Consider the following 9,224-nt stretch of genomic DNA (forward strand, 5'->3'; position numbering starts at 1 on the left):
TGCCCAGTATCACAGGGCTACTAGGTGATAAGCTTGGTGTAAGACACAAGTTCATCTGACTAGAGCTGAAATTTTAAATAATTAACACAAATATATATTCGTTAAGTTGAAATCAGTGAAAGCCAAATGTGAACTATGTTTATTAGCAGAAATATAGGATCAGGTCACTAATATTAAAACCTGGAGCAGATCATTAGAAGTTTATATCCTCAGGGATAAATCCTCTGGAAAGAGGGGAGGACAAGGACAAACCCGGAGGTGCTGTAAGAAATCAAATCTTGTACAGTGGCAGAGAAAAAAACGTCAGCACATCCACCGTCATGGCCAGCTTTAAACCCTGCCACTGCTGACAACCTCAAAGCTCAGGAAGCAGAGTCCAACTCAGTGCCTCCAGCAAAGAAAGTGGATATCAAAGTAGATATCAATGACCACGTATAGGCAGGTATTTGGGAACCAAGATTTGATCAAAAAGGCAAATATTTGCTGGGAAGACATTTTCCATAAGTCAGAATCAAAAGTCAAACTACATGGCATAGTTTGAAAGGGGACAAGGTGTCCATGTTTGTGCAATACCTCAAGAAGTTGAAGAAAAAAATTCTATTAATGCCAACCAGATGTCTTGAAATACCAGTGTGTTCACATATTTTTAAAAATTGATATGCCAAAATCAAAACTCCTAAAATAATTCAGTAAAGAACTCTTAGCTTTGCAAAAGTGATTCACCACAGACTGCATTTCTTCATTCAACAAATATTTACTAAGTGCTCATTACGTGCCATTGTCTATATTAGGTTATTTTTCCCTTTTAATTTAGGCTTTAATCATCCTCTTCATCCATGGCACTTTATCATCATTGGTCCATGATGGGCTCATTTATTTATTTATTTGTTTGTTCTTTCATTCATTTGTTCATTAATTTATTCATTAATTCACTGTCCTCCCTACTACCATGCTTATTCTTTTTTCTGACTCCCTTCACCTCCACCAGCTACCCACCATTCCAATCAAAGCAGCTATTTTCATCTGGTTGAGGTCAATCCTTTTATCTGTAGACATTTGTATCTGTTCTTACACAATGTGTATTGTTTTGCTCACACAGATTTTTAATTCACGTAAGTGGTGCTGTATTATAGAGCTCATACTGTTTCTTACTTTTTAACTCAGAACTATGTTGTAAGATCCATCCCCATTGCTATGTATACATTCCATCTGTCACTCCTAATGGCTTGAAAGTATTCAGTGGAATGCAGCACTGCATCATGCTTAACCAGATTGTTTCCAACCTCTCCCTCCACAAACAATGCATCAACATTCTGATATGCATCATTTTACAGAGGCATGTGAACATTTCCTTGGAATTATACGCCCAGAAGTAGAATTACTAGGTCAAAGGATATGCATGTATTTAAGCTGACTAAATACAACCAGGACTCCCACCAGCAGTTCCATGAGGCTTTATGTATTTCCATTTCACCACCAAACTTGGTATCATCCAGCTTTCTAATTTTTGCCAAACTAATAGATGTAGTGATATTTCATTGTGGTTTTATTTTACATTACTAATGCTAATAAATTTGGGCATCTCTTCATACGCTTCCTAACCTCCTGGATTTCCTCTTCTCTAAAATGTTTTTTCATTTCTTTGCCAATTTCTCTACTGGGGTTGCTGTCTTTTTCTTGTTGATTACCAGGAGTTATTCATATATTTTATATGTATAATTCTAGATATAATAAGTTTTACTCAATACAAATTTCTTCTCCTAATCTGCCATTTAACTTTATTCTTGGTGATCTTCTGATAAGAAGATCATATTAACAGCTGAGGAACACGAATCATACTGATAGTACAATATTCAATAGCAAAACTGGATGCAAATAGACAATGAAAAATATTTTTAATGTATAGAAGAAAAGACCATTGAACCTATATCTTTAAATCCAACCAAACTGTCATTCAAATATTGTAGCATAACAAAAGTATCCTTAAGCCTACCTGACCTGACATTAAAATTGCTCTTGGAGGAAGCAATCAGATAAAAAGGGCAACCCAGGAGGAGGACACAAAAAATACAGGAGTAAAAGGTGGTCAAACACCTGGATAAAGTTTATTGTAGGAATTTTCTTAAGGCTGGAAAAAAAAAAAGAGAAAATACATACATCCATAAGAACCCAGAACAGGGGCTTCCCTGGTGGCACAGTGGTTGAGAGTCCACCTGCCGATACAGGGGACACGGGTTCATGCCCCAGTCCGGGAAGATCCCACATGCCGCGGAGCAGCTGGGTCCGTGAGCCATGGCCGCTGAGCCTGTGCATCCGGAACCTGTGCTCCGCAACGGGAGAGGCCACAACAGTGAGAGGCCCGCGTACCACCAAAAAAAAAAAAAAGAACCCAGAACAGACTAGAGCATAGAAAATCAGATACCTGCGGGTTGAACAACCCCTAGACTATAAAGATTGTCTGTGGCCCAGAAAGTCAGAGCAATTTGTAAAGTTACATATCTGGAGAAAGATTTCTTGACATTAGAGGTGTGGTGGAACAGGAGGGAAGGACCTGGGTGATTTTAAAGGAAGGGTCATATGTGTATATATTTTCCTTGGGACACAATCCATAGAGTTTACAAGAATTCCAAGGTTAAGAACCACTGTTTATTTTAGATAAATATTATGAGATCAAAAATTTTAATATATGAAGGATAAATTAACTAAGTTCAGCTAGAACAAGAATGAGACCCCAAGTAATATGAGTAATCCCTGTGTATAATATCAAGTTCCATTGCTGCCTATACTCAATCACCTGTGTTTCCTTTATGCACTGAGTCAACTAAATCCATTTCTCATTTCTCCTGCAAATGAATATCATTTCATTCTTCCACAGAATTTGCCTCTGGTCAAGGCATCTGGGCATCACAGAGAGATTATTTAAGAGAGCTTGGTTTGAAATATGGCTGCACTGCTAGCAGTGTGGCCTTGGGTAATTGTTTGAATTCTCCTAGCTTTAGTTTCCTCCTCTTCCAAATCAAAATAATAAGAAGAATAGTTGCAACAATTAAATGTAACAGCCTAGTATAGAGTCATCTCTGTACACTAATTTTCATTGTTTCACTTTGATCAAGAGACTACATAATTGAATTCCCTTTCATGTTTTTGTTCTCAAATTCATGCACACTAGGGACCCCTTCAAGTTTCGCCAATTTGTACTTTTCCAAGAGAAGAGCAGTTCCCACAACCCCTGCCAAAGAAGTAGTGGGATTCACACCACATCTCAGCATCCCCAGTCCCCAGGCACCATCTACAAATATGGCCAACAGCTACTTGGCAGGTCCTTATCAAAGAATGTCCTTAATGGTTGAGATTTCCAGCTTTATATTGCTTTAAACAATTAGATGTTATGACTAAGAACAATTATAAAAGGAAATCACTTTCATTCTGATCAAATAAAGATTGCAGAGACCTATGTCAGAGTGACTTGAATGGATGCCAATGTTCAGAAGCTAGTGCTTTATTGTATGTAACAGCCTGGCCTCCATGGCAGGCTGCAGGATGCCCAACTCTTTATGGCTATACTTGAATGCCCTCTGACGCTAGACAGATGGCCTCTAGTCATACTGAAAAACTCTCTCCAACACAGGCAGCTGGCAAGTGTTCATGCCCCCTTTTTGCCGATAAGAAAACCAAGGGTCAGGTTGGTATAACTATGATCTATGTCCCAAGACTGTCATTAACAATCCTGGAAGATAGTCATAAAAACCTAGTGGTTATTACCTTTGATGCCCTTGTTACCATGAGCTTTGGAAAACAGCCCTCGCAAAAGAAAAAGTCTCCAGGTTATTCTTTCCACCGTGTTGTCCTTCCAATACTTGGCAGTACACGCCAAAGGATAGGTTTAATTAATTTCACCTCCACATCACAAACAATACTTTCCCCCCCCAGTCTTGCACAGTTGATGGCCACCTTCAAGAAATATCTTCCATGATGCTTCTACAAAGGCTTACTGAGCACTGACTCTGTGCTAGGAATTATGCTAGATGTCAGTGATATCGAGGTGAGGAAGACATAGGCCCTGTGCTCAAGCAATTATCACTGGTGTGAGAAACCTGCTTTTTTTAATAATGGAAAGTCCCACAAGAGCTCCTAGTAAGTAGTTCCAATTACACGGAATAATTATAAGAGACATTTCCGGGCCCCACCCTCTAAAACCCTGACTCAGTAGGTCTGAAGTGGCTGGTCCATGACTCGGTTGGTTGGTTGGTTTTTGTGGAAAAAAAAAAAAAACAAATTCAGGTGACATTACTTTGGGATTTAGGAAGCACTAACTTAGGCCGTCAAAAGCTGATCCTTCCTTCTCAAGATTTCTTTTTCTGTCTCTCTTCTTTCAACTCTTATTTATTGGAAGGCCCCTAGAAAGCCCTAATTAAGAAGAAAAACAAAAAGCTCCAGCTTAAGTGTAGCATGGAAGATCTCTTGTCTATTTAAGCACACAACCATCATTTCCCACACACAGGAGGGAGCTTGGCACCATGAATGCTCTGCACCCAGAGACAATCCCTTTCCTGTAGTTCCCCCCCTACAGGGAATAGTGATCAGGTGACCCTGTGACCTGGCACCCACTCTGCATGCCCATGACTCAGACTGCCCAGTCTCACTGCTTCTCTGTGTAGTGTTAAAATGTCCCCCAAGTGACCAGAGCCTCCAAAACAACAGACATCAGGGATGCTGTTGGACCCTGTTCCCCTTGAGCTAAAGGCTCAAAGGAGTAAAGTGAAGGGAGTTTGTCCAATGATTGAGATGATGCTTGTCAACTAACCCTTCCTTCTGAAAATGCAACAAAGAACCTCCTCCTCTTCCTCTTTCTGAAACACCAAGCCCTCCAGTGACTCAGTATTTTCACTAAGTGTAGTTCATGATTTGTGCCCAAACACTATCGAAATAGGAATTACAATAAAGCTAAAGTCCATTTCCTTGTGAATCAAAGGTTTAGTTTACTACAGAAAGGAAAAGGTTCCAGCACATCAGGACAAGTCTATTTGCATGTGTGCCATGCTCCTGGGCTACATATGGTCACAGGTGGAGCTGTGGGGCGGGCAGCTGTGCTGCTTTTTTTGAACTGCCACTTCTCTAATTTGGTAGGAGAGCAACTTGAATGAATGAATGAAGACGTGGAGAAGATGAAAAGGAGATAGAAATAGAAATGGAAATGGAAGAAAAGAAAGAGACAAAGACAACTCAGAATTTTAGACATCTCAAGGGTCCAAAGGAAAAAAAGATCTGCCTCCAAAGACAAAGCAGTTAATTCAATCAAGCAGTAACTCTAAGTGAGGCATGTGTGGTCAAACTAACACCGGAGAGAAACTAGTGAACGAAGCTAAGCTTGGCCTCAGCAAGCCCAGAGACAAAGTCAGATACGACAGTCAGTCGGTACCTGGGTATCCATGACCCCTGATCCAGGTCAGGGATCAGATTACTTAGCCAGAAAAGTATACAATGCCCAGCACACAAACTCTATAAAAGGTAGCCATTATTGTTGTTATTATTACTTTTATTAACAATGAATATGGAAGTTTTTGACTTGAGCCCAGCATTTCTACCACTGTCTATGGGAGCAAATACAAAACAAAAAACAAACAGGGCAAGAAATGTAACAGGATCACAGTAATATAAACTGAATGGCATGAGAACTTTAAAAAAACAAAACAAATTTCAATTAGTTAGGGTGTTCCACAAAGTCACACCATGAAAAAAAAGTGTTGGCAGTGGGGCAGAAGACAGAGATCCAACAGCTCCAGGAACCCCACATGTACCTTTCTGTTCACAAAGCCAATGATACCCAAGATTTCTGGACTTTTCTATACGCCAGGAGCTGTTCTAGATACTTTGCACATATTACTTCATTTAACCCTCATAGAAATGCTTTGAAGTATTAGCCTCATTTTACAGATGAAGAAATAGAATGAGGTTAAGAAACTTGGCTAAAACATACAACTCATCAAAAGAGCCAGGGTTCCAACCTGGGCAATCTGATCCCACACCTCTTAATCACCATATGACACTACTTCCCAAGAGAGTTAAGTCCCACGTAACCAATGATTCATGCCTCCATCCCTCAATCTATTCGTCCATCCATCCATTCATCCATCTATTCATTCAGAAAATATTTGTTGACTGTCACCCTTCTATCATCCAGTCTGTATTTGGCACTGAGGATACAGCAGTGAACAAGTAAAGTAAGGTCCCTGACTTCAAAGAGCTTCCACTTTCATGCGAGTTGGGGGGAGGTGGAAGAGAGACAGCACAAATTTCTTCTCACCAGAACAAGGAAAGCAATAGATCAGAAAGAATCTCTTCAAATAAACGTCTTGAGGCCTCCAGCCTTATATTTCCACAGGGCACATTTAGAAAAACATTTCTAAAATCTCAGCTAAGGGATACAGATAAAACCATCAATGACATTAAAACCAGATATTCTACATTCAACAAATTCCACAAACACCAACTAAGCACCAGCCACTGCCCTCACAGTGGCAAAGTAGAAACTGAGCTCAGGGAGGCTCAAGCTCAGTCAGATAAGCAGGAAGTGGGGCCAAAGCTCTGGTGAGCTTCCCACTCTGCCACAGATGCCTAGAAGTATTTTACCAGGGGATGCTAAGCCCAAAATCTAACAGTCTAATACAACCTGAACATCCTTTGCCTTCCTTCTTTCTCCAAAGGTTTCCAGTCCTACATGCACAGCCAAAGATGCAACTCAGAACACGTGTCTTTCTGAAACAGTGGGACCGTTTTGTACCAGTGAGGCGGCCCTCACAGGAAGATGCACAGGCTCAGAGCAAACATCCAGACAGATTGCTAAGCAGTCCCAGAGCGTAGATTGCCCGGTGTGTAGATGCCACGAAGCTGTGGATTGCAGAAACCTTGGAAGACTGCCTCTTCTGGTGCAAGAAGTGTTGAGTTCCTTGGGGAATCATCTCAGGTTTCTTTTTTATCCAGAAAAATTGACACAATGCCAGTTGTAGAGTATGTGCTCACTAAACTCTCATGGATTCGTTGATCACCAGTTCTTCGTTCTTTTTCAGAGGGTGAGAAAACCATGTAGACAGCAGCGGCTTCACCTGAACCTGGAGAGCAAGTTCCCAGCCTATCGAGGTTAACTGCAGTCCTTAAGTCCCAGGGGCTTGATTCAGGCTGCTGACTGACGAGCACATCAGCTCCAGTTGCCACAGCAGACCAAACACGCTGGTGAGAGTACTGAGCCAACAAATCCATTTTCTTCTGCTCTGAACATTTTGTAGGTTTTGAAATGCAGGCCGGAAATTTAACCAGGTTTACCTGGGGAAATGTCATGTGATCCCCAAGAAAGAGCAAAGTTTTGCCAAATGTTGCATAAGATTCTTACCCTTTCCTTCTTTCATCCACGGGACGCATGTTCCGTAGAACCTAGGACCTTCGCTGGCCAGGAGTCCTTACTCCTAACCATCCTGCAGGCCTATGTGTCCTGAGCAGAGTTGTGTCTGAGGCCTCTGACATTTCCAAGTATCACAAGCAGCCTGGTCCTTCATTGTGATCCACTTGGAAAGCATAGATGACAGGGAGCTATTGGAGGCTTTTAACCGAGGAGAAATAGGGTCAGAGTTACGCTCCCTTTAAATGTGGTTTTGGCAACAGTGCGGAGATATATTGGAGCTAGGAGAAAGGGGAGGTACAGAGAGAGTGTTTCTAACAACTGTTCCAGCAAGAATCAGCTAGGGTTGAACCTAGAGTGGTGACCATAGATGACCCCAAGCCACCTGGTTGTCATTTTTTTCCATTCTGAAGGCACAGTGTTTTTGTAGTCTCAGAATCTGTCACGTGGTAGGTATTTGTTGGATTAATAAAAAGTAAATGAATCTGGAGTAAGCCATTCATTTTAAAGATGAGGAAACCAGGATCAGAAATTACCTGCCCATTGTCATTTAGATAGGCAAGGGCAGAGATGGGTTAGTGATTTTCACTTTGTCATGTGTCAAAATCATGATTCTCAGAGTTTGTGATTTGATAGGTCCGAGATAGGGTCAGAGAATTTGCATTTCTACCAAGCTCCAAAGGGTGATGCCGCAGCTGCTGGTCCAGGGATCACATTTGAGAACGCCTTGCCTTACCCAGTTGCCCTCTACAATACCTAGCTGTCTTTTCTAAACAAAAAAAAAAAGGCGGGGGGGGGTGGGCCTGGCCTGGCTCTGTCACCCCTCATTGCTTGGCTCTGAGTTTTGGGGAGAATAGGCATTCCAGGCTGTGCAATGGTGTATATATAACTTGGTGGTTGAGAGTCCAGACTCACAAGCCAAATACCTAGGTTTGATCCTGCCTCCACCAACTTTGGGCAGGTTACTTATCGTCTCTGAGTACATATGTTATAACATTGCTATGAGGGTTAGATTAGTTATATGGAAAACATACATGTAAGACACCATCTGTGGTGAATGACCAGCTCTTTCTGTTGACTCACAGGCCCTGCCTTTTCCATACACGATGTTCAGATTAATGCCAGATCCATGTCCCACCTCTACTGCCCCTTCATTTTTACTATTTATCTCCTCGTGGGCCCACTCCTACTCCTTCACAGACACTTGTGCCCAACCCGATACCTCGTCTGAGAGGCAGGCCTCCTCCCTGAGTCATCGACACCAGGTGTCGTCTTGTCATACAGTTACTCCCACCCACCAAGATATGGTTAGACCTGTGTTGGCCCAAGAGTCTTCACACAGTGGGAGAGCCCCAGCATGCTCATAGAACCATCTATTCCGCATGTGTCAAGGAGAGCCTACGCCGTGCCCTGTCCCCCTCGGACCCTTCCCCCTTGGCAGCTGTTTCATTAGATCTTAGTGCCTCACCTGGCTCAGTACATGTTCCCCGGACGGTGAGGCCATGAGGTGGCTAAGGGAGAAGGCTGAGCAACCTGAGTGCAGTGGAGAATCCTGCCTGGAGTGGGGACGGGAAGGAGCCCTCAAGCACAACCACGAAATCAGGAATGAGTTGGTCCTGCCAGGTGGACCGGGGCGGGCTTCCCAGCAACAGCTCCCGCCATCCTCAAGGTGCCCGGGGCTCCACTGCAGTTGAGGTCAGGAGACGTGCCAAGGGAGGCTGGCTCAGGATCCCCTGTGGCTTCCTGCCTGGACAAACACGCCTCCACAGTCTTGGTGGACTGTCACCTCCGCGGACCCTCGGGCACACTCACACTGGCCCATTGTTCTTCT

Source organism: Delphinapterus leucas, chromosome 7, assembly GCF_059928025.1.
Source record: "Delphinapterus leucas isolate spDelLeu-1000000601 "Yukka" chromosome 7, BTC_Dleu_Yukka2, whole genome shotgun sequence".
NCBI lineage: Eukaryota > Metazoa > Chordata > Mammalia > Artiodactyla > Monodontidae > Delphinapterus > Delphinapterus leucas.